Source organism: Helianthus annuus, chromosome 13, assembly GCF_002127325.2.
Source record: "Helianthus annuus cultivar XRQ/B chromosome 13, HanXRQr2.0-SUNRISE, whole genome shotgun sequence".
NCBI lineage: Eukaryota > Viridiplantae > Streptophyta > Magnoliopsida > Asterales > Asteraceae > Helianthus > Helianthus annuus.
The window spans coordinates 8852605-8880027 of NC_035445.2; positions in this window are offsets into that span (position 1 = coordinate 8852605).

Consider the following 27423-nt stretch of genomic DNA (forward strand, 5'->3'; position numbering starts at 1 on the left):
TAAACCCTTAAACAAATTAAAGGTTTATCTAAGTTATGTATATCGAATTCGGACATTCCTTCCAATCCTATCAAACCCAGGATTTCAGAAACGGGAGTTGTCAATTCCTATGGTACCACTACCTACTAACGAACGGCGTAGCTAATGTTAATGAATGTATTGTCCCATATTAAACAAACCAAATGTCATAACAAAATGAAGGCATGTGATGTAAACAATTGTACTAAGTATGCTAAGTAAACATACGAAGCAGAAGTGCTCATGTAAATCAATGTGCCCATATGCTGAGTAAACATATGCAGCAGAAATGTTCATGTAAATCAATGTGCCCATATGCTGAGTAAACATATGCAGCAGAAATGTTCATGTAAATCAATGTGTCCATATGCTGAGTAAACATATGCAACAGAAATGTTCATGTAAATCAATATGTCCATATGCTGAGTAAACATATGCAACAGAAATGTTCATGTAAATCAATGTGTCCATATGCTGAGTAAACATATGCAACAGAAATGTAATGTAAATCAATGTACTAAGTACGCACACAATAGGCATACATAGCATAAAATGTAATGAAATCATGTACTATAATGTACTAATGAGCATAGCAGATATACGATGTGAAAACATGGAAAGCATGAAAGTAACAGATAGGCACATGTGTTTCACCCCAAAACAGTTTGGAAAATAGTAAAAGAGGGGTTCTATGTACTCACCTGAGATTGCTTTGAATTCCTTGTGAAATGATTACACAATGCTTTGAGATCACGGGATATCAAACGGCACCTAATAGGTAGCTACATTAATATACCGGACCAAAATCGGAAGGATCGGATAGTATGCGGGTTCGTAAACCAAACGAGTGTGGAGACTCGTGTAATATGGTTTAACAAAGCTTACACACTAAAATGAAACCTAACCTAAGTGCTTGCGACCCATTACGACCCGTTCAGGTAGCTTATGCTACCTTACGCGTCGTTCGCGTAGAACGCGTCTGGAGCGCCTAACATCGTGACCACAAGGTATAACCTCGGAAGGCTATAGCTATGGTCACCTAATGTGTTTGGTCGGATCCTAATGATTGACCAAATGGGTCGGGTTCGAAAGTATAAGCGACGGTTTAGATCGCTTACCTTACGACCCTATATAAACACTATACTAAAAGTGACGAGCTAAGCATGTTAGGACATGCTTACCTAGTTTAGAAAACAGGTTTGACATCAAAACAAACGGTTTTGATGCCCACGAGTAGTTTGGTTACAAAATACGCAAGAAATGCGCATTTTGGCCGAAACTACGACTCGTCACTGAGCCTATATAACGTGGTAATCAGTAGGCATAGTCACTACTGTGACACCTGTGTCACCACGACCATCAAACAAATACCAAATCAATGAAATATTGTATTTCATACTTGGGATTTTGTGTAAATATGTGTATCGTTTGCACATATTAATTCTTGTTCGATTTCGGGCTTTAAATTGCTTTCTGGAAGGTTATACACGATCTGATTCGTAAATATAACCAGTTTAATGCAACAAACACTCTGGAATAGTGACATAGGTTTAACATACCTTAAATATCCTTTACATAGCTTAGAAATAGGCTTTGAGGTGTTCGGTGTGCTAAAATAAACTTTATGCTCATTCAGAGACTAAAAGCGTCAAAAGTGCATAAGTTTGCATTTTTTGCGCATATCTTACGTCCTGAATATATCCGGACATCAAAAAATTTATGTAATCATTAAAATATTTTATTTTAGTGATTGGCATGATAAAATTCCATTCGTCGCTTAAATTGGATCGTTTTTTTTTTTTGCGTTCGTTACGACTTCCGTCGTAATTAACCGAATAACGCAACCGTACGGCAAAACGAACCGACATCCGTGATGTCTTTGAGCATATTTTAAGTTCCCTATACTTTAATATCATCTTAGAGCCTTGAAATGAGGTTAAAGGGGTTTAAAAGTGCCAAAAAAATCAAGTTTTACAAGTGTAGGGACTATTTTTGAAATTTCTGGCAGATTCAATGAACCTAGTCCATTTTGAAGTGTTAATGGTTTTCACCCATGGTTTTGCAAAACCATGGGATGGTATTCAATGAACATAGTCCACATTAGGGGCTCCCATGGTTTTTGAAAACCATGTGCCCACATGTAAGGTCTAGATCAAATCACGTTTTTCGACGAACGATCTTAACGGTTCAAGGAAATCTATAAATACCCCTCACCCATTTCATTCTTCCTCACATTTGAATCTGATTCTACACTCTCTAAGTGGAAGTATATGCTTCCTACCTGAGAGTGAATCGGGTTCGAATCTTGCGGGGACCTTCTGTAAGTATTCTTTCGCGTTTTTCGTTCGTTTTAGCGTTAAAGTCAAACTGCGTTTGACTTTCTGCATTAACCAGTTTATGGTCAATGCGAAGTTCGTTTGAACTTCATAACGTGAGCGTAATCACGATGGTCATAGTCCCCAGTGACTATACCTACTGATTACCACGTTATCTAGGCTCAGTGACGAGTCGCAGTTTCGGCCAAAATGCGTTTTCTCACGTATTTTGTAACCAAACTACTCTAGGGTATTAAAACCGTTTGTTTTAATACCAAACTTGTTTTCTAATTCTACTAAACATGTTCTAGCATGTTTAGCTCGTCGCTTTTAGATTTGTACTTGTTTAGGGTCGTAAAGGTAAGCGATCTAATCAATCGCTTATACTTACGAACCCGACCCAATTGGTCGATCTTTAGGATCCGACCAAACACTTTAGGTGACCATAGTTGTATAGGGAATAACCTTCCGTGGTTATACCTTATGGTCACATCGTTTAAGTAGTTGTATGATAAGTAGTTCTTATGCCTTAGGTAAATTACCAAAATACCCTTTTTGTGCCAAAATTCATTTTAAGCATACGTAACTTAAATTTTGACATCTAAACTGATTTAGCAACAATATTAAACATGCTAAGGCATATTTTACTTGTCATAGGACTAGTTAGGCATTCCGAACGCGTTTTACGCGAACGACGCGTTAAAGTAGCGTAAGCTACCTAAACGGGTCGTAATGGGTCGTAAGCACTTAGGATAGGTTTCGTTTTAGTACGTAAGCTTTGTTAAACCATATTACATAAGTTCCCATACTTATTTGGTTTACGAACCCTCGTACTACCCGATCCTCCGATAGGTCCGGTTATTAATGTAGATACCTATATAGGTGCCGTTTGATTCCGTGATCTTCTAGCTTTGCTTGGTGGTTATCCTAGGACTTCTAAGCACTCTCAAGTGAGTACATAGACCCCTCTTTTACTGTTTTTCAAACATTTTGGGGTGAAACACATGTGCCTACTTGTTACTTTCATGCTTTTATATCATATACCTGCTATGTTCATTAGTACACTATTAGTACATGATTTCATTGTGTTTTTACTATGTATGTTTACTTAGCATACTTAGTACATCGTTTTACATGACATTTCAGGCTATGTATGTTTATCATACTTAGTACATTTTACATCACATGCTATGTATGCCCATTGTGTGCATACTTAGTACATCGTTTTACAAGACATCTTATACTTGGTATCATGCTATGTATGTCCATCCGTCGCATACTTAGTACATTGTTTGTGCATTCTTACCTATGGTTTGGTTATTACATATTTCACTTGCCATACATGACATTTTGTTTACACATTACTTGATTTACATTTGACAACGGTTTAGACATGGGCAATTTACATTGGTGGTTTATGTGGGTAAGTGATTTGAGTAACGAGGCGTGTGTAATGTGATACAAGCATGGTGGATACGCCGCTGGTACTTCCTATATATAAGTGCTTGTATTATATTACATGGCGTAGCGTTATTTAAATCATTCATTTGGAATTATACATCTTTACACAAATAACATATTTTTTTACAAGACATTGTTTTACAAAACAGTTTGTTTTATACAAACTCATTTTTTTACTTGGTTATTCATTTAACCTTACATCATTCTTTTTAACTATACATATCTATCATCGATTTTCAAACATTTTATAAAAGCAAACACTTAAACTGGATTCATGACAAGTTTTTGTTAAACATTTTCTCAAACCTAGGTCATGAATCCTATTTTTTCTTAAAACCTATGTACTCGCCGGAATTTTTATGCTGATGTATTTTCACATGTGTTTCAGGTGCTATAGTTGATGATGTTTGATGATGATATTGATGCATGCTCACATAGGATTGGACGAGGCCTTAGTGACATTAAAAGATGCAAGACTAGTTAATTTTTGTTATGTTTCTTTATTGTTAAGACATTGTAACTCATTTAATTCAATAAAACGAAATTTGTTTAATCCTTGGTTGTGAAACAATGATTCTGTTACAACACTCCCCAACGTTTCCGCCACGTTTTGTTGTTTTACGTGGTCGGGGTGTGACAACTACGGACTATAACCATCATGATCACGCTCACATTATGAAGTTCTATGAACTTCGTGTTGACCATAGGCTGGTCAACGCAGAAAGTCAACAAAACGTTGACTTTCGGACTCGAAAAGCGAATAAAAGAACGAAAGAATACTAACGGAGGGTCCCCGAATGCTAATCTAGATCAAAGTGCTCAGGTATGAAGCAATGGCATCAACTTAGAGCATTTGGATCAGATTGTGTGGGTTTTTGGCAACAGGGGGGGGTATTTATAGGAAAAGTGGAACCGTTAGGATCGTTTCTCGAATAACGTGCCACGATCTTGTGCGTACATGTGTCACAATGTTGTGGTAAGTCAGAAAATGGCCCTTGGCTCTTGATTGGGTGAAAGGGCATTGCCCCTTGATCGAACGAAAGGCCAACTGCATTAAATGCATACATTGAATCTGTCTGATAGTCCCACACGGCCCGCCTCAATATGCAGGCCAAACTCACGCGGGCCGCCTGGCCCCGTCTGATCTGCACATATTTTCAGAATTGACAGTTTTGGTCCCTGTTGCGTATTTAAGCCATTTCCGGCACTTCTAAGGCCCGTAAAGCCAACTTTAAGGCCCTAAAATGATGACTAAACATTGTGGACATGAAACATGCTCAAAAATGTTCCGGATGTTGGTTCGTTTGGCCGTACAATCGCGATGTTCGCTTAATTACGACGGAATGCGCATAAGCACGAAAGACGATCCAAATGACGCGACGAATGGATTTTTCTCATGCCAAACACTAAGGCATAATATTATAATGCTTACATAAATTTTTGGATGTCCGGATGTATTCAGAACGTAAGTTATGCGCGAAAGTGCAAACTTATGCACTTTTTGACACTTTTAGTCCCTGAATGATCCAAAAGTTTGTTTTAGCATACCAAACCCCTCAAAGCCTATTTCTAAGCTATGTAAAGGATATTTATGGTATGTTTAACTTATGGACATGTTCCAGAAGGTTTGTTACAGTTCAAATTGGCATACTTTCGCAGTTTGTCAAGTTTAGTCCATGTAAGCGAATTAACTTGTTTTTGCCATACCAAAGCCTTCAAAACTTATTTCTAAGTTATGTAAAGGTTATTTAAGGTATGTTGAGTATATGTTGCTATTCCGGAGTATTAGTCGCATTAAAATGAGTACGTTTATGCATCAGTTTGCGTATAACTCCCCAGAAAGCGATGTAGAGCTTGAAATCGAACAGGAGTTGATATGTGCAAACGATACACATATTTATACAAGTCCAAAGTATGAAATACAATATTTCATTGGTTTGGCATTTGTTTGATGGTTGAAGTGACACAGGTGTCACAGTAGTAGGCCCCTCTTTTGAAGGTGACGTTACCCTTAACCCAGTAGTTTGAGTCAGCAAGGATACAATCCTAAAGGGTCAGATTATTGAAAGATAATTAATTAATTTATTAATGCATAATGTGGTAGGCCCCTCTTTTGAAGGTGACGTTACCCTCGGCTAAGTAGTTTGAGTTAGCAGGGATACAGTCCTAAATAGCCAGGTTAAAGTTTTAATAGTAGTTTAACTTATGAGGGGATCAAAGAGTTTGGACCCCCGCCATCCAATAACGGTGGGTATTGAAGGAGGTCCTACTAAATTTGACCCAGGTCCTTTGCAGGATCTATACACTGAACAATGGCAAGACTCTTACCAACTTCCTTTGCAGGTCCTACAAGTGGTATCAGAGCTAGGAGCTCGATTGCACGATCAAACACATCGTTTTCGTACCAGATTTGAGCCGATTCAGATCCGATTTCTTCTATTTCTTCATCTTCTACTCGTTTCTTACGGTTTTTACGGAAATTCGACAAATTGAACGTGTTTTCACGGTCCGATTCGTCTGAAATTCAAGTATATTGTGCGAATATCATTGAATCAAAACCCTACCAAGTTTCACATTGAAACACCAAGCCGTTTTGGAGAAATTGCAGATTTTCGGTCCGAATTCACGTAAACTTTCAGCTGTGAATCGCTTATGTGGTCAAAATATGGATCGCTTATTTGGAATTGTTGGGTCGCTCATATGAAACAAGTGGGATCGCTCATTTGGTTTTTATTATGGATCGCTTTTAAGTAAATCTTCTGGACCGCTCATTTGGTCGTGTGGGTCGCTCATAATTACAACTGGTCGTGTGGGTCGCTCATAATTACACAGTATGACTCGCTTTTAAGTCAAACAGGTGGTTCGCTCATTGTACATTGAACAAGTGGCCCGCTCATAGTTGTGACTTATCGGTTCGCTGATTTGTCATCTTCTTCACATGTTTTCTGAATCATAGCAGAATTGTCGACCAAATCCTAGTGGTTGATAAACACCACCCACATCTTGTTGCCACCTCCTTTGCACGTGAAACAATTGAAGTTGTCGGCTGTATATATTGTTTGGAATATTGTTGACGCCCCACATACATATACTGTCCAATCCCTGTTCATCAAACTTTAAGCCACTGCCATTTTTAATTGTTGTTGTTTGTGAGTTGCCCACTTATACATTTGTGGCCAATCCAAGCTCATTAATGCACCGCCCATTAAAAATTATCAGCCCATGTGCGTTTTGTTTCAAAGTTAATATGAGAATATCAAGTGGATTTTTTCTTGCATGTGAGACATCATTTGACCGTCCATGAATGAGGCCCAATCCAGATTTTACTTGCACCGAGTTTAAAAAAATTAAAAATGATGATGTTGTGTTTAAGTGATGTTGTGAGCCGAAATTTTTGGGGACAATTGAATTAATAGTGTGCATTCATTGGAACGGGTTCACGAATCTTCGACAAACGAGTCTTAGATTGAGTTCATCAATACACTGTTACGTATTCAATCAGCTTTGATTTGATCGTTTACTTGCTTGTTTGCAGGAAATCCACGGTAGTTTGTCGAGCATCGGTTATACACACAAACGAATTTCCACTCGATCCACGTTCACCTAATCTTTGATATTCAATCGAATAGTCATTTGTTTGTGTGAAAGTTTTGAAGTGATTGAAAATTCGTTTTTGTGAATCGTTTAATACCGAAAATGGATTTTGCAATTAATATTGTACTGAACAAGTTCAATAATTTTTCAGGTATCGATGGAGAATCAATTGAAGAATTGATTAATTGGTATGTCGAGCTGTATTGGATAATGGTGAGTTTGAAGATAACCAAGACAAATGAGGAATGGGTTAACAAACTGGAAAATGCTTTACCGGGTGATGAATGGAGAACGTATCTGTCAGATTGGAAGAAGAGATACTTAGAAGTGACTTGGAGCATGTTTATTGAGAAGATTAAAGAGCGAGAACTTGAACTACAAAAGATTAGAAGTGAAGCAACTGATGAAGCAAAATGTAAATCTGATGAAAATGTTCGAGAGGTAGAGGAACAGGTTAAAGAAATTTCAGCGATCAAGGTTGAGAAGAAAGCTGAAACTGTAAAAATGATCGAGAAGTGCTCAAACTGTGAAAATCTGAAATCCGAAAATGCCAAACTCTTGAGGGATTTAGAGAGTTTGACATTAGAAAACGAAAATTTTAAAAAATCAGAAAATATTTTGAAAAATCAAATAAAAAATTCAGAAAATGAAAAATTAAAAATGGAAAAAGATTTTCAAAGTCAAATAAAAATTCTTGAAGATGGGACGGATGCGTTTAGCAAAAACAACATCGAAAAGCAAAAAATGATAAATTCTCATCTTCAGAAAATCATTCAGCTTGAAAAAGAAGCTGAAAGTGATCGGCATAAAATTGCTGAGTTAGAAAGTAAGTTGAAAGGTTTTGTGACTTCTGCACCTTATGTGTGTCCAGAACCAATCAATTCTAGTCAAATAAGTGACAGTGTCACAAACTTTGACAATGTCAAAGTTGAAGATTGTGATGAGAAATCTGATGATGTAAATACAAAAATTGAAAAACAAAAATTGTTTTTAGAATTACAAGAAAAATTCAAAAATACTGTTTTGCAATCTACTGAAATAGGTGAATGTTCAAAGCAGAAACCTGTTAAGGAGAGTGTAGAACAAAAACAAAAAGTTAAAACTGAGAAAATTGTACAAAAAGAAAATAAAAGCTCATCAGATCGATCATCCAATCGCATTCAAAAAGCACAAAAATTGAAAAACGAAATCTCAAAAATTGTTGGTAATAAGTGGTGCAGGTTTGACCACAGTGCTCAAAAGACAAATCCAACAATCAAGAAGAGGAAAGAGTATCACCAAGCCAAACAGTGCTTTGATCTGAGCGTTTGGTATGACAATGGTGATTGGTATGATAACAGAGTGTGCTACAAATGTGGATATCAAGGACACATTGCTGTTAACTGCCAGAGACAGAGATTTGAGACAAGAAGATGCAATAATTGCCAAATCCAAGGACACATTGCCAGGGATTGCCCAAGGAAATCAAGTGAAAGATTGAGGGTTAATTCTCAGAAGTTGGCAAAGAAACCAGTCACTGTCAAGCCCAAGAAACTGAAAGTTTTAGAACAGAATGTCAAAGAACAGAAGGTCCAAGAACCTAAAGTTCAAGAAACGAAAGTGAAGCTTTCTCAAGGGCAGAAAGACAAACTGAGGAAGAAGAGGAAGAAAGCACGAGAGTATCTCGAGAAGATTTTGTCCTCGGGTTCACCCGACAGATCGAATAAGAGTGCTGATGAATCGATTCACTCGACAACAAAGTCAAGTAAACCGAATTTGTCAGATGCAAATCTGAGGACGAAAGAGGAAAAGAAGAAGGAAAAGGTCGGCGATGAATCTGACGTGCCGAAGTCAGACAAGCCACCTTCAGGCGATGAATCTGGCTCATCAAAGGCAGACAAGCCACAGTCAGGCAATGATTCTGGTATGGTAAAACCAGAAGAGCCATGTGTTGAGGTAAATGTCGAGAATTCTAGTTTAGCAATGGATGAGAAAAACTTTCCACCATTGTTGAACAAGAATTCAAAATCACCCAAGGACAGTCAGGCTTGGGTGAAACTTTTCAAATGAAAAACCTGACTTGCCGGAGTTCCCAGGTTGGTAAGCGTGGAACATGAATCGGCATATTTCTTGAGAAATTTCACTCTGGTGATTTTTCGTCTTTAAAAAGATAAATCAGGGACATTAAGTTGTACTTGATTCATCTTTCCTACAAGTGGTAATTTGAAAAACAAAGTGATGAAACCCCGAGTTTATGAAATGTCACACAAAACTAATTTTCCGGAAAAACCATTTTGATTAAAACAAACTTAAGTGTTTTGAAATCATAATGGGAAAATAGTTTGTTGTGAGGGGGAGTTCTGATTGTTTACGCCAAATGGATGGAGAATTGAAGCAATTCTCATCAAGTTGTCAAGTTTGTACAGTTTGTTTCAAATTTTCTCAGAAAATCAAAATTGAAACATATTTTGATTTTAGGGGGTGAAAAATTTTAAAAAAATTAGAAAATTTGAAAAAGTTAAAAACATCGAAAAATTCAAAAATGAGTTTTTGTTGCATAAAAGAGGAGATGAGAGTACATCAGTAGACTATCACAACATGCTAAAGATATGGAATGTTTAATGTGATAAACAATTTTATTGTGGATTTGTTAGTAAATTTTTACACATTCAATAGATTGTTTTCGAGATATAAACATAAAAAAAGTCTAACTTGCTTATCTCGTGGGGAACATCTCTTGGATATATGGGTAACCCTCGAAATCTCGTTTGAAGGAGTCTATAAGATGTCAAACTTTCTTGTTTTGTGGGTAACATTTCACGGATATATGGGTAACCCCCGAAATTTCGTTTGAAAGGTTTCTTTTTCTGAAATACTAGGTTTGTTTATACTCAGTGATATCTGGGGTATTATCCCGGGACTTCTGCTGAATGGAAGTTCTGACCTAGTCCTTGGATAATACTTGCTGCAAATGCTTGAAACACAGCATAAGCCCTCAGCTGATTAGACAATAAAATTGATAATCATCTGTTGTAGCTGAAAAGATCCTCTAAAGGGGACACAAATCATGATCTCTTTGCTGAACGGTAGTTCTGACCTGAGCTCTCATGATTTCAAATCCAACCCTTTACAGATATCATCTTAGTATACTTTCCTGTAGTTCTGAATATTGAGATCTGGATACGGGAGTATATTCTGAAATGGGACACTCAATTAAGTTTGTAAGATTGAATATTTGAATCTGGATACGGGAGTATATTCAAGTGATGGGACACTCGAATAAGTTTAAGTATCTAAAACATTAATCTCGTATCTCGAATCAGTTAAACTTTGTGTAAAGATATAACTGGCAATCTAGGTAAATTGTTTAGAGCTTACAATGTTCAAAAGCTTAACGGTGTTAGTGATGTGTCTCAAAAACTGATATGATCCTCTTGCACAAACTCACAAAAATATGCTTGTACATATTTCATTTCTGCATTTAATTTTTGTTATTGCATTTGTGTTTCTTATTTTGAAAAATCCAAAAAGATTTTCGACAACTGATGTTGAAAAGCTGACATTCAAAGTCTAAAAGGCTAAACATGATAAACATACAGGTTGGTTAAATGGTTCGAAATGTTTAGTTGATTCATTAAGTTGAATCACAACTTGTTTCAAATATTGATTATTTGTAAATGCGGATAATTCTCAAACGTTTAGTTGATTCATTAAGTTGAATCACAACTTTATTGGTTTGTAATAGAGAGTTTGAGATGTGCAGGTTTTTGAAATTTGTTGCTACGAAAAGCAAGACTACGATCCCAACAGCAGAGTCTTAGGGGGAGTCTGAAGACGAGCTCAACACTAAAGGAGCTTGTATCTGAAAAGCAAGGCGTCGATCCCAAAAGCACGGAAGCTTGACGAAAGGGGGAGCCTGAAGATTCTGAAGAAAATACAGATCCTCTGGGATTCTGTTCGAGCAAGAGTATTTGAAGACTCTCACTAAAGATTCCGTCAACATCCAAGGGGGAGTTTGTTAGTGCAGTTGTCTGTCGACTACATCTTTGTTCGAGTTTGAAAGAGAGAGAAAGTCAAGTCGCTATGAGTTTCGCTACGAGATTGACTACGGCAATATCCAAGGGGGAGATTGTTGATGCACTTAATGTCTATCGCCTTCGTCAATCTGAGTCGTAGTGAAAAACCGGAAGGAATCATGCGCATAATGTCTTATTTAGTTAGAAATGGCAAGGTGGCAAACTTGTAATTAATGATAACTTTCATTAAAGTGCCTTGACCATATAAATAGAGGTTATGTTATGATTTTAGTTAGAGTTCTTGGAAGAGTTTAGTAGGAGACTTGGAGAGGAGACTTTCTAGAGAGAGAAAGTAGAGAGAGAAAGTAGTGTAAACGTGAAATCTTGTGCCAAACCGTCAAATCTATCAATGAAATCACGTTAGTAGTACGATAGTGTGTGTTCGGTCACGTACGTTCACGGATTCCGCACGTGAAACGTTCGTTACGCAATCGAACGGTCGCAAAACCGGTCCTACAATAACCAAATAAAAAGTGCTAAAAGATTAAAAATAAAAAGTATTACACTAAACACTTGTCTTCACCAAGTGATGTAAGAGACTTAGGCAAACATGGCCTTTGATTGTCAAGAACTCTTACGATCAATCTTGGACCCTGAGATGACTCACACACTCTATGATGGACAATGGATGATGGTGGTGGATGATGGTGTTGTGATGGTGGTGGGTGGAGTGTGAGAGAGGTGGTGTGCCAAGGGATGAGTTGCAAGTAATCCAAGCACTCCTATTTATAGGCTGAATAGAAGCCCGGGCACGGCCCCGTGTCCATTAGGCACGGCCCCGTGTCCATCCCCCTTCTCTTTCTTCATTAATTGCAGTTTGTCTGCATTAGTTGACCACGCCCCCGTGTCCGCTGAGCACGACCCCGTGTGCAGAAGCGTATCTGTACTATCAAGATTTCCTCAGATTCTGCGAATCTTAGAGTTGACCACGGCCCCGTATCCGCTGAGCACGACCCCGTGGTGGGCGATAGAAGCTTCTACAACTTTGTCTTTGCTGCTGACACTTGGGCATGCCCCCGTGCTCCTTGAGTACGGGGCGTGTTCAGCCTTCTATTCTCTTGTTTTGCTTGGGAAGATGTTGTCGGGAGACCGGGCATGCCATGTTTGTTCCTTTTCTTGTATTTATGTTAGATTTAGCCGCCTTTTTGCTTCTTTTGTTCATTTGAGCTCACTTAATCCTAAAAATACAAAAGGAAGACAAAAACACACTTTTTCCAACATTAGTACTAAAAAAGGTTAGTTTTATGCCACAATTGATGTAATTTATATGTTGCATTTTGTGCACATCAAATACCCCCACACTTGAATCTTTGCTTGTCCTCAAGCAAAACTCTTTATAATGTGGCTTTACACTCCCAAATGGAATGGGTAGAAGAGAAGGTTTTTGGGCTTGTCATAGAGTGTCGGGATTTCCAAGATTCTTTATTAAGTTTTATTCTTATTTATTTACAATCCTATTCGTCATGATTTATTAAAAACATTTCATAAGATAAATTACTTATTAAGGTATAACACGCCTTTTTAAAATTCCATTTATATACAAGTTCACGTACCTCACGGGGGAATCACTCAACACTCGGCCGAAGATGTATTTTAGTGAATCACTCGAGAGCGACATGGATCTTATTCCTACCATAGGCTTGCCAAGCAATCAATCCTCCTCCTTTTTAACTATACACCTTTGTAAATATCAAGAGGACTTTTGGGTGAAGGGTTAGGCTTGGGCTAAAGGTGGGTGGTTGGGTTAGTGGTTAGTAAAAGGGCGAAAAGCGTAAAAAGCGTCGGTTTTCATAAGACTCGTTATTTTTCAAAACTTTTTATTTTGATGAAGCATTTCTTTCAAGCAAAGTTGTTTTTGATAAACTTGTTTGTTTATTTCTTTGGCTTCATCATCATTCTTTTTTTTTTTTTTTGAATAACCAAGTCATAAAAAAACCCGAGCTTTGTTACTAAAATAAAGGGTTTAAAATGAAAAAGGGTTTAGGTGGGTAAAAAGGGTGTTTGGTTTGGGTTAAGAAATGAAAAGGTTTAGACTCAAAGGGGTTAACTAGGGGGATTTTTTTTTTGGGTAGGTGGTAAAAAAAAAAAGAAAAATAATGGTGTAGAAATAAAAAGGGTTAGTCCTAATGCCTCCATCATTTACTTACTTGGGTTTAAGTTGGTAAGGACCGGAAATTTATCGTCGTGGCAAGTTTTAGAGTCATAAGAACCAAGCGGCTATTCACACAAAAAACGAAAAATGAGCATTTAGTTTAAAGATATGTATTTGTATGCTCAAATAAGGCTCAAAACTCACTTTTTGTGGGAATGGGTTTTTATGTGATTAAGTATATATAATCAAATTTTAACTAAGCTTGTCATGCCGTTTCATAATTTTCTTATGTTGGTTCTTTTTATCACGACGCTATCGGTTGTAAATTTGTAAAAATATAACCTTTTTAGAATTTTGAAATTCCCAAATTAAACCAAGACAAGTAAAAAAACAAAAATTTTTGAAAAAAATTTGGGGTGATTAGCGCGGTTCCAATAGCGTTTTGTGTAAGGCTTGTATTTAGGACTTGCACGATTCAAGGTTTTAGCATCTCCCCCCCCCCCCCACACACACACTTAAATTACACATTGACCTCAATGTGTCCCAAAAATAAGCTTTTAGGTTGATTGAATGTGCAAACAGTTGTGAAAAAGCAAAATTTTATGTTACTGGGCTTCTGGACACGGCCACGTGCTCGATGAGCATGACCCCGTGTTCAGAGTGCCAGTAACGAAAACTTACAGAAGGTGGACACGGGGGCGTGTCGGCTAGGCACGGCCCCGTGTCTGGCAAAAAATCTGCAGAATTAAACAAACAGCAGGTCTGGGGAAGTGGGCACGGGGGCGTGTCGGGTGGACACGACCCCGTGTAGACAGTCTGCAAAGGTGAAAAACAGGTTTCTGGCTTCGGTTTTCCTGTCCCGGCGTTAGTAGTACTAGTATTTAGTACTCTAAGCCTCGTATGTACCTGTTTTATCAATAAACACTACACCAAACCATAGCAAACATCCTAAATTACCAAGTTCAACATCCACGTCACAAAGTTAAAAAGAAAAACAAATGAAGAAAATAAAAAGAGTTAAACGGAAAGTAAATTGTTCAACACTTGGCACGCAGGCCGGAAATTGTTCGATAGAAAAGAGGGTTAACCTGTGGGATAACCAACCAGCTGCTCCTCCATGCCCCGCCATGTACTCCCGGATGTTCCCGATGTCATCTTGAATATCGGAGATGTTTCTTTCAATTGCTCCGACCCGAGCGTACGTGTTGTTGGCGAGGTTGTAGGTGTTCCTAGTGCACATGAGGTTTTCCTGCAACAAATCATGCAAACTTTGGAAGTTAGGAAAACCGCCTCCTTGTGAGGAGGATTGGCCCGGATCACCGTGAGGCTGGTACTGGTAATGAGCAGGTTATTGAAATTGTGGAGCGTGAAGGACTAGTGCCTCTTGCGGGTTCCATGCATGCCCTTGGACCCTTTGGAAGCTTACTGACCCGTCTCCGGCTTCGTAAATCAAGTTCATGGAGCGGCAGATGTGTATGTCCACTCTTCCCGACCATAGGCTCTTTTCGAAAGATCGGGGCATGTTCACGAAGTGCTTGAAGAGACTGTATATCCACCCCCCGAAGAAGATAGGGGTAGGTGGAGTGGCAAGCCTGTTCCAGTGCATGTTTCGGAGTAGGAGGAAAGGAACATCGAGATGTCTGCGGGTATGAATGCAATGAAGGACCACTAGATCTCGTAACCCAACGACGTCGCTGCTATCATGCCTTTGACTAAGAGAGTAAGTAATGACCTAGTGAATGTAGCGATAAAGGGGGTCTCTTAGCTTAGTGCTCTTAGTGCTGCTCGGATTGTAGTGGCCATCTCTTATTTGTGCCCATGCAGCTTGGCGTTCGTTTTCTCCTAATTCTCGTAACCCTCCAGTGTTTTCTTCATTGCCCGCATCCTCTTCCGTATACAGCTTAGTGTTGCTCGGATTGTAGTGGTCATCTCCTATTTGTGCCCATGCAGCTTGGCGTTCGCTTTCTCCTAATTCTCTTAACCCTCCAGTGTTTTCTTCATTGCCCGCATCCTCTTCCGTATACAGCCCAACTATTGACCCAAACTGCGCCATTGAAATTGAGTACTTAGTCCCCCCACATCGGAATTGTACTCCATCACTATCAAATGGGTCGCACCTTGAATTGAACATGAAGGTGCTATAGAACTCCAAGTTATACTCGTGGACCGAGCGATGGCGAGTGGTTAGGGCGACTCTCAGTGAGCCGGTAACGAGGTTGTTAAACCGGTCAAGTTGATTCACTGTTGCTAAAAGCTCCATGCATGCTTGTCGCGGGTATTCCTCCGGTCTTGTTCGTAGCACATCGAATCTAGCCTTAGCATCTAACTCGTTGGCATTGAACCTTGTGAACTTCTTTGACATCTGAAAGAATACAACAAACAATTAGCACGAAACAGTGGAATTTTCGGAAAAAACTGAAAACAGTTAGCTGGACACGGCCCCGTGTTCAGCGAACACGACCCCGTGTCCAGGCGTCTGTTACTCAAAAAATTCATTTTTCGACTCGGTCCCAAAAATTTGAAAATTTTTGGTCCAGTAGGTGCGGTTTCCCCCGAAAATGAAACTCCGAGTACCGTTTTTCTGAAAACAAACCGTTTACCCCTTCGATTTTATCTTTTTCGGTTCAAAAACAAGGGTTTGGGGTTTTTGTGAGAAATCGGGCAAACCTATGAACAATACAAGTGGATTTACTTCCCATAACACTAATCTAAATTAATGCTAACAGATTTATGCAAAATTTGAGGTTCGATCCGGATGAAGTTCAAGAACCCTAGATTTTTCGCCAAATTTTTGATGTTTTAACTACATGCAAGTGTGATGCGTGTTAGTGTATATATGTTTTTAGATGTTTAATTAAGCCCTTTTTACACTTTTAGCCAAGTTTTAAATTTATAAAACACGATATTTACTAACACTAAGCACACATATGGGCAAGTGCACCCATCGTGGACGTAGTATAGTGTTGGTAAGATACCGAGGTCGTCCAAGGACACAAGAGCTTTTAATACCGGTTTATCCTCAACGTCTAATCAAATCAAAAAGTTAGAAAAATGTTTTAAACTAAGAAAAATAAAAACTAACTAAGTGCTGAAAAATAAAAATAAAATAAAAACAGATAGACAAGATGAATCACTTGGATCCGACACGTGTATTAGTATAACCTTTGATTATTTTCGCACTTTTGCACTTGTTTAAGAGATTATCTTAGTTATTGTAGTAGGCCCCTTTTTCGAAGGCGACGTTACCCTCAACCCATTAGTTTGAGTCAGCAAGGATACAATCCTAAAGGGTCGGATTATTGAAAGATAATGAATTAAGTTATTAATGCAAATTATGGTAGGCCCCGTTTTCGGCGGTGACGTTACCCTCGGCTAAGTAGTCTGAGTCAGCAGGGATACAGTCCTAAATAGCCGGGTTATAGTATTAATAGTAGTTAGCTTATGAGGGGGTCAAAGAGTTTGGATCCCCGCCATCCAATACCTATGGGCATTGAAGGAGATCCTACTAAATTTGACCCAGGTCCCAAGCAGGACCTCTAAACGCTGAACAAGGGCAAGACCTTTACCAAACCGTTCCCTTAACCCCCGACCAGGTAGCCAACATACCTCCATATAGACCGTGGAGATATGAATGGTGAAAATCTTTTATTTTATATAGACAGTAAAATAATGCCAAGACACCACGGACAAACGATAAGGAAAGATCACCTTCAACATAAGTAACTAGTTATTAAAGTCATTAATACAAAACCAAATAAAAAGTGCAAAAGATTAAAAATAAAAAGTATTATACTAAACACTTGTCTTCACCAAGTGATGTAAGAGACTTAGGCAAACATGGCCTTGATTGTCAAGAACTCTTACGATCAATCTTGGATCCCGAGACGACTCACACACTCTATGATGGACAATGGATGATGGTGGTGGATGATGGTGTTATGGTGGTGATGGGTGGTGGATGAAGTGTGAGAGAGGTGGTGCGCCAAGGGATGAGAGAGAATGAAACCAAGCTCCTCTATTTATAGGCTGAACAGAACGCTGGACACGGCCCCGTGTCCGCTGGGACACGGCCCCGTGCCCGTCTGACATTCTCTCTCTTCATAATTGTAATTGCGAATTACAATTAATGCGCCTGCTGTACTTTCAACACGCCCCCGTGTCCGCTGGGCACGGCCCCGTGGTGAGCAATGGAAGCTTCTACTGGTTTGTCTTTTCTGCTGCTTCCTGGGCACGCCCCCGTGTTCACTGGACACGGGGCGTGTTCAGACTTCTGTTCTCTTCTCTTTGTCTTGGGAGGTGCCGTTGAGGGTCCGGGCAGTTTACTTTTGTCCCTTTTCTTGTATTTATGGTAGAATTAGTGGTCTTTTTGCTTCTTTTATGATTTTGAGCTCATTTCATCCTGAAAATACAAAAGGAAGACAAAAACACTCTTTTTCCAACATTAGTACTTAAAAAGGGTTAGTTTTATGCCTTAATTGATGTGTTTTATATGTTGCATTTTACACACATCAAATACCCCCACACTTGAACTTTTGCTTGTCCTCAAGCAAAACTCTTTTAATGTGGCTTACACTCCCAAATGGAATAGGTAGAAGAGAAGTTTTTAACTTGTCCTAGAGTGTCGGGAATCCAAGGTTTGTATAGGTTCTATTTTTATTTTATTTACAATCTTATTCGTCATGGTTTATTTTGAACTTTTCATAAGATAAACTACTTATTTGGGCATAGCATGCCTTATTAAAATTCCATTTATATACAAGTTCACATACCTCACGGGAGATCACTCAATCACTCGGCCGAAGGTGTATATTTAAGTGAATCGCTCGAGAGCGGCACGGATTTACATTCTCCATATGCTTGCCAAGCGATCAATCCTCCTCCTTTTTACTTTTTACCTTTGTAAATATCAAGAGGTCTTTTGGGGTGAAGGCTTGGGTTTAAAGGTGGGTGGTTGGTTAGTGGTTAGTAAAAAGGGCGAAAATCGTAACAAGTGTCGGTTTTCGTGAAATACCTTATTTTTGGTGACATTTATTTTTGAAGTATTTCTCCAAACAAGCTTTTTATAGCTTATGTTTGTTTTTGACTTCATTCAAATTTTTTTTTTTTTTTTTGTCACGTAAAGGGTATGTTTATGAAAAACCGAGTTTGTTACTAAAATAAAGGTGAAAAAAAATGAAAAAGGTTTTTGGTGGGTAAAAAAAAAAAAAAATTGTTTTGGGGGTAATGAAATGAAAGGTTTAGGCTCAAAGGGGTTTTCTAGGGGGGTTTTGGGTAGGTAAAAAAAATGAAAAATAATGGTTTTGAAAGAAAAATAGTTAGTCCTAATGCCTCCATCATTTACTTACTTGGGTTTAAGTTGGTAAGGACCGGGTATGTATCGTCGTGGCAAGTTCTAGATTTGTAAAGACCGAGCGGCTATTCACACAAGAAACGAAAAATGAGCATTTAATCTAAATATGTGTATTCTTATGCTCAATAAAGGCTCAAAACTCACTTTTTGTGGGAATGGGTTTTTAATGTGACCAAGCATATATAATCGAATTTTAGCTAGACTTGTTATACCGGTTCATAATTTTCTTATGTTAGTTCTTTTTATCACGACGCTATCGGTTGTAAGTTTGTAAAAATATAACCCTTTTATAACTTGTTATTCCCAACTTAAACTAAGACAAGTAAATAAAAAAAATGAAAAAGTTTTTGAAAAAATTTGGGGTGTTTAGCGGTTCCAATAGAGTTTTGTGTAAGGCTTGTTTTAGGATTTTGCAAAATTCCAAGGTTTTAGCATCCCCCCCACACTTAAATTACACATTGTCCTCAATGTGTCCAAAAATAAAGTTTTTGGTTGATTAGAATATGTAAAAGTGTGTTTAAAAACAAAGATTTGTGTTACTGGCGCTCTGGACACGGCCCCGTGTTGACCGGGCACGGCCCCGTGGTCAAGTGCCAGTAACAAAAATTATAGAAGTGAAACAGAAGCCTGGAGACGGGGGCGTGTTCGCTGAACACGGCCCGTGTCCAGTTACCTGAACTGGGTGATTTCCTGCAGGGGGCTCAGCACGGGGCCGTGTTGGTTGGGCACGGCCCGTGTGGAGCTTTCTGTTATGGAGATTTTTGTCGGTTTGTTCTGTTCTTCTGCATGGTTCCATTTTTTCTCGTTCCTTTTTCATCCATTACCACCACGAGTGTGATTTATTCTGCAAAAACTAAAAGATTAAACTAAACTAAGGATAGGTCCGCGGAATGCCTCCGTGGTGCGCCACGTTTATAAGGGTCCTTGGCTAGACCCAATTCCCGGTCACACGTCTTTTGATTGGGGTGCCTTGCCTCCCAAGTTACACCGTCGGAGAGCGGCATCCAAGCTTGAGTCGATAACCTTCATGTAGTGGATCGGGTCGTCATCCTCTATTCTTTTCCCAACTCCGAACTTTACCTCATCGTCCCCATATCTCAAAGTTAGTGTCCCGTCATTCATGTCCACTACTGCTTGTGCGGTGGCAAGGAAAGGTCTCCCTAGAATAAGAGGGACCTCGGTGTCTTCCTCCATGTCGAGTATGACAAAGTCAACAGGATAAACGAATCTGCTTACCCTTACCAAGACATTCTCGATGACACCTTGCGGGAACTTGACCGATCGATCCGCGAGTTGTATGCTTATTTTTGTGGGGCTTGTGGTTCCCAAGCCAAGCCTTTTGAACATTGAAGAGGGCATGAGGTTAATGCTAGCCCCTAAGTCGGCCAAGGCATTGCGAACGGGAGATTCCCCTATTGAGCATGGAATCGTGAAGCTTCCGGGATCGATTTTTTTTCGGGTAGTTTATTGAGCACGAGGGCAGAGCATTCTTCGCCTAAATTAACTAATTGCAAATTTTCAATTTTCTTTTTATGTGTAAGGAAGTCCCTCATAAATTTAGAGTATTTGGGCATTTGAGTTAGGACTTCGATAAAAGGAATATTGACATGCAATTGTTTTAGCAAACTTTCGAATTTTGCGAATTGCTCGTTGGTTTTTTGACGAATTAACCTACCGGGGTACGGAACCCGAGGAGCCTTGGTAGGCTCTGTTGATGGGGGAGGGTCCTTCTCCTGCAGATTTGTTGGCGTTGATTCTTCCGCGGCTGGAGGTACTTCTGCAGGCCCTACGGTCCGGTTTCGTAGCGTGATGAGGTGAACTCGCGCCTTCGGGTTGGTTTCGGTATTGCTGGGTAATGCGCCTTGTGGTCTTTCGGAAAAATTTTGAGCTAGTTGATTTATTTGTTTTTCTATGTTTTGAATGCTAGCCTGTTGATTCCTAAAGTTTGATTCTAATTGTAGGAATCTTTCCGAATTTTTCTTGTCAGTGTCAGAGACGAGGCGAGATATAGTATCTTCGAGCCTTTCTCTTCCACTTTGTTGTTGAGTGAAATTTTGTGACTCATTTCTTGATTGCTGAAAGTTTGTTCGTTGTGGTTGTTGGTTACTACTATTGCCGGGCTCCCTCCAACCAAGGTTTGGGTGGTTTCGCCATCCTTGGTTGAAGGTCCCTGTTGGAGGACCCGACGGCCTAGGTCTATTATCAATGTAGTTTACCATTTCTTGTTGATCGTCCGTTTCTTTCATGCAACTCCAATTTTCATGTGACCCACCACACCCCTCACAAGCCATAACCGAGACTGTTTTTGTCATTTCTAATTTTTTTATTTTTGAAGAAAGGGCCTCGATTTGGGCTTGTAACGAGGTGCTTTCGTCTACCTTATGGGCGCCCGGGGCGATAGTTTTATTTCCCCGGGGAGTGTGCCATTGAAAATTGGTTTGAGCAATTTCCTCAATCTGATTATATATTTCGTGTGGGCGTCGATTACCTAAAAGTCCCCCGGAGCTAGAATCAAGTGTCTGCCTAGTATGTGGCAACAACCCATTGTAGAAAGTGGATACTTGTTGCCATATTGCGAGGCCGTGATGGGGACACTTGCGTAATAGCTCCTTGAACCTTTCCCAAGTTTCATACAAGGATTCCCCGTCCTCTTGTGAGTATGTGTTAATTTCAGCCATTAATTTAGCAGTTTTGGAAGGAGGGAAATACTTATATAGAAATTTTTGGGCTAGTTCATCCCAGGTGTTTACCGATCCAGCTGGGAGGGTGTTGAGCCAAGCTTTTGCTCGGTCTTTTAGTGAGAATGGAAACATACGAAGGCGGATGGCGTCGTTTGATGCTCCATTGATCCGAAATGTATCACATATTTCTAAGAAATTAGTTATATGTAGATGGGGATCCTCGTCCGCGAGCCCGTGAAAGGTTGCGGAGTTTTGGAGCATTTGTATCAAGTGCGGTCGAAGTTCGAAGTTATTGGCTTCGACATTCGGGGCATTGATAGCGGCGCCGAGATTACCTACGGTGGGCCGTAAGTAATCCATGAGGGTACGTTGGTCCGCCATTGGGGGTGGGTCACCCGAAACTTTCTCTTGGTTTTTGGCTTTTAACCTTTTTCTGAGAAAGCGTTCGGGTTCTTCTAATGGTTCCTTTATGTCTTTATTGGAACTGGAGCTCATACACTACGCGAGGTTGGCGTCGGGTTCCAAGTCCTGCAATAAAAACAGAAAAGAATGTTGGTCAGAAGGTTCACCACGGCCCCGTGTCGAGCGAACACGGCCCCGTGGTCGGAGGTACAGTGGTTGTTTTTCAGATCCCAGTTACTGGAAGTTGGACACGACCCCGTGTTGCACCGACACGGCCCCGTGGTCAGCCTTCTGTTAACTTGAAAAACAAAAACTGCCAGTAATGTTGCTGAGCACGGCCCGTGTCCGACCAGGCACGGCCCCGTGCTGAGCTCTGCAGAAGCTGAAAAATCTAAAAAAAAATCCTAAAAATTTAAAGAAAAATAAAAAGATGATTAGGCCGTTGATTCCTAACTTTCTTAAAATCCTTGTGTCCCCGGCAGCGGCGCCAAAAACTTGATGCGTGTTAGTGTATATATGTTTTTAGATGTTTAATTAAGCCCTTTTTACACTTTTAGCCAAGTTTTAAATTTATAAAACACGATATTTACTAACACTAAGCACACATATGGGCAAGTGCACCCATCGTGGACGTAGTATAGTGTTGGTAAGATACCGAGGTCGTCCAAGGACACAAGAGCTTTTAATACCGGTTTATCCTCAACGTCTAATCAAATCAAAAAGTTAGAAAAATGTTTTAAACTAAGAAAAATAAAAACTAACTAAGTGCTGAAAAATAAAAATAAAATAAAAACAGATAGACAAGATGAATCACTTGGATCCGACACGTGTATTAGTATAACCTTTGATTATTTTCGCACTTTTGCACTTGTTTAAGAGATTATCTTAGTTATTGTAGTAGGCCCCTTTTTCGAAGGCGACGTTACCCTCAACCCAGTAGTTTGAGTCAGCAAGGATACAATCCTAAAGGGTCGGATTATTGAAAGATAATGAATTAAGTTATTAATGCAAATTATGGTAGGCCCCGTTTTCGGCGGTGACGTTACCCTCGGCTAAGTAGTCTGAGTCAGCAGGGATACAGTCCTAAATAGCCGGGTTATAGTATTAATAGTAGTTAGCTTATGAGGGGGTCAAAGAGTTTGGATCCCCGCCATCCAATACCTATGGGCATTGAAGGAGATCCTACTAAATTTGACCCAGGTCCCAAGCAGGACCTCTAAACGTTGAACAAGGGCAAGACCTTTACCAAACCGTTCCCTTAACCCCCGACCAGGTAGCCAACATACCTCCATATAGACCGTGGAGATATGAATGGTGAAAATCTTTTATTTTATATAGACAGTAAAATAATGCCAAGACACCACGGACAAACGATAAGGAAAGATCACCTTCAACATAAGTAACTAGTTATTAAAGTCATTAATACAAAACCAAATAAAAAGTGCAAAAGATTAAAAATAAAAAGTATTATACTAAACACTTGTCTTCACCAAGTGATGTAAGAGACTTAGGCAAACATGGCCTTGATTGTCAAGAACTCTTACGATCAATCTTGGATCCCGAGACGACTCACACACTCTATGATGGACAATGGATGATGGTGGTGGATGATGGTGTTATGGTGGTGATGGGTGGTGGATGAAGTGTGAGAGAGGTGGTGTGCCAAGGGATGAGAGAGAATGAAACCAAGCTCCTCTATTTATAGGCTGAACAGAACGCTGGACACGGCCCCGTGTCCGCTGGACACGGCCCCGTGCCCGTCTGACATTCTCTCTCTTCATTAATTGTAATTGCGAATTACAATTAATGCGCCTGCTGTACTTTCAACACGCCCCCGTGTCCGCTGGGCACGGCCCCGTGGTGAGCAATGGAAGCTTCTACTGGTTTGTCTTTTCTGCTGCTTCCTGGGCACGCCCCCGTGTTCACTGGACACGGGGCGTGTTCAGACTTCTGTTCTCTTCTCTTTGTCTTGGGAGGTGCCGTTGAGGGTCCGGGCAGTTTACTTTTGTCCCTTTTCTTGTATTTATGGTAGAATTAGTGGTCTTTTTGCTTCTTTTATGATTTTGAGCTCATTTCATCCTGAAAATACAAAAGGAAGACAAAAACACTCTTTTTCCAACATTAGTACTTAAAAAGGGTTAGTTTTATGCCTTAATTGATGTGTTTTATATGTTGCATTTTACACACATCAAAGTGCTTAATCTAACTACTATTGATGATAGAATCATACCTTGATGTTGTTAGAAGTAGAGGAGACGTCGAAATTCGGCAGAAAATCGCCTGAACCAGAGAGTTTTCGGGGAAACGGGGCGTGTGGAATGAAGTAACTGTTATAAAAAAGGGTTTTATCCCGACAGTTGCGCGGACACGGCCTCGTGCCGAGCAAATTTAAATTTTTTTTAGTGCTCGTGTGAGTGCCCTGTTTTCCCAAAACTTGGTTAGAAGACTTACCAATTAAGATGTCATCCCGCTTGTTCGTACTTACCAGGTAGATGTTGATGCTTTTACTCTTCGACCGTTTGAAACGAGATTTCTTCCTCTTCATCCTCAATGAATCCTTGGTAGAGCTTCAGCCGTTGGCCATTGACTTTGAATGGAATTCCATTCCGAGATTTAATTTCTACTGCACCATGTGGGAAAATATGGGTGATGGAAAAAGGTCCTAACCACCTAGACTTTAATTTTCCAGGAAATAATCGAAGTCGTGAATTAAACAAAAGAACTTGATCTCCTACTCGAAATTCACTAGGTTTAATGTGTTTATCATGCAAATTTTTCATTCTTTCCTTATAAATTTCGGAGTTAGAGTATGCATAATTCCTTAATTCGTCTAATTCATTTAATTGATAAAATCGATTTTTACCTGCAAATTCTAAATCTAAGTTTACATTTTTAATTGCCCAGTAGGCCTTGTGAGCTATTTCTACCGGCAAATGACAGCTTTTTCCATAGACGAGCTTATATGAGGTTGTACCTATTGTTGTTTTATAAGCAGTTCGAAGAGCCCATAAAGCATCATCTAATTTATCGGCCCATTCTTTTTTATTTAACCCTACGGTTTTTTCAAGTATTCATTTTAAACCTCTATTAGTCACTTCGGCTTGTCCCATTGTTTGAGGGTGATATGCTGTTGAGACCCCGTGATAGACCCCATATATTGTTAAAAAAATTTCAAGTTGATGATTATAAAAGTGGGTACCTCTATCACTTATTAATGCTTTAGGTGTGCCAAAACGAGAGAATAATTTTTTCAGAAATCTTACCACAACTCTTCCATCATTTTTTGGAAGTGCCTCGGCCTCGGCCCATTTAGACAAGTAATCTACCGCCACAAGTATATATTTGTTTCCTTTTGACGGTGGGAAAGGTCCCATAAAGTCTAGTCCCCACACATCAAATATTTCACAAACAAGAAGGCCATTTTGTGGCATTTCGTTTTTGGAAGAAATATCACCTGATCTTTGGCAAGCGTCACATGTCTTGACAATACTTTGGGCGTCTTTGTAAATGGTAGGCCAATAAAATCCTGAATCAAATACCTTTCGTGCGGTACTAGCGGCAGCATGATGTCCTCCGTATGGACCTTCATGACAATGGTGGAGAATTCTTCTTGCTTCACTACCATGTACGCACCGTCGGATGAGTTGGTCGGCACACATTTTGAAAAGATAAGGATCTTCCCAAAAAATAATGCTTTACATTAGCAAAGAATTTCTTTCTTTGGTGATGTGGCCATCCTTTCGCGACTATACCGCTAGCTAGGTAGTTAGCATAGTCGGCATACCATGGTTCTTCTCTGTATTCCACCATTTCCAGGGACTCCGTTAGGAATTTTTCGTTGATTTGCTTGTCCCTGGTTGCCTCCAAAGTTGGGTCTTCTAGGCGTGAAAGATGATCTGCTGCGTTGTTTTCTGCTCCACTTTTGTCTTTGATTTCAATATCAAATTCTTGGAGGAGTAGAATCCACCGAATCAAACGGGGTTTAGCATCTTGTTTCTTGAAAAGGTATCGAATGGCTGCATGATCTGTATAGACTATTGTTTTAGAATGAACAAGATAAGAACGAAATTTATCAAAAGCAAATACCACAGCTAGTAACTCTTTTTCAGTTGTTGTGTAATTTTCTTGTGCATCGTTAAGTGTTTTACTAGCATAATAAATCGGGTGAAAATGCTTTTCTTTTCTTTGTCCCAAGACTGCTCCAACTGCAAAGTCACTTGCATCGCACATGATTTTGAAAGGTAATTGCCAATCAGGCGCTATCATGATAGGTGCATTGACTAGCATTTCTTTGAGGGTTAGAAATGCTTGATTGCAATCCTTGTCAAAGATGAAAGGGGCATTTTTTTCAAGTAATTTTGTTAGAGGTCTTGAAATTTTTGAAAAGTCTTTGATAAACGGCCTATAAAATCCGGCATGCCCTAAGAAAGTTCTGGTTGCTCTAACGGAGGATGGTGGAGGTAATCGAGAAATAGTGTCTATTTTGGCTCGATCAGCTTCCATTCCTTCGCTTGAGATTTTGTGACCGAGTACTAATCCCTCCGTTACCATGAAATGGCATTTTCCCAATTAAGGGCGAGGTTAGTTTCCTCACATCGGGATAGCATTCGTTCAAGGTTATCGAGGCATTGGTCATGTGAATCTCCAAAGATAGAAAAGTCATCCATGAAGACTTCCATTGTCTTTTCTATCATGTCATGGAAGATGGCCACCATGCAACGTTGGAATGTTGTGGGGGCATTACATAGACCGAATGGCATGCGTCGATAAGCAAAAGTTCCATAGGGACATGTGAATGTTGTCTTTTCTTGGTCTTCGGGTGCTATCGGGATTTGAAAGTAACCTGAAAAACCATCCAAGAAACAATAAAATTTATGACCGGATAATCTTTCTAACATTTGGTCAATGAAAGGCAAAGGAAAGTGGTCTTTCCTTGTTGCTTCATTTAACCGTCTATAATCTATACATACTCTCCATCCTGTGACGGTTCTCGTTGGTATTAATTCATTCTTTTCATTAGTTATCATCGTCATACCTCCTTTCTTTGGGACTACTTGTATGGGACTTACCCATGGACTATCGGAGGAGATGGGATAAATAAGTCTGGCGTCAAATAATTTGAAAACTTTGTTTTTAACCACTTCTTGTACATTTGGATTTACTCTACGTTGTGGTTGTATTACTGATTTGTAGTCATCATTCATTAAAATTTTGTGCGTGCACATGGAAGGACTTATTCCTTTAATATCTACAAGCTTCCAAGCGATCGCATTTTTGTGTTTTTTCAAAAGTTTAATCAATTTTTCTTTTTCTACACTACTTAATTTAGACGAAATAATTACAGGTGATCTACCATCTTTATCTAGAAAAGCATATTCCAAACCTTTCGGAAGTTCTTTGAGCTCAAGAGGTGGGTCTTTCGAAGACTCCTTATTTGGTTGCTCATTTTGATCAA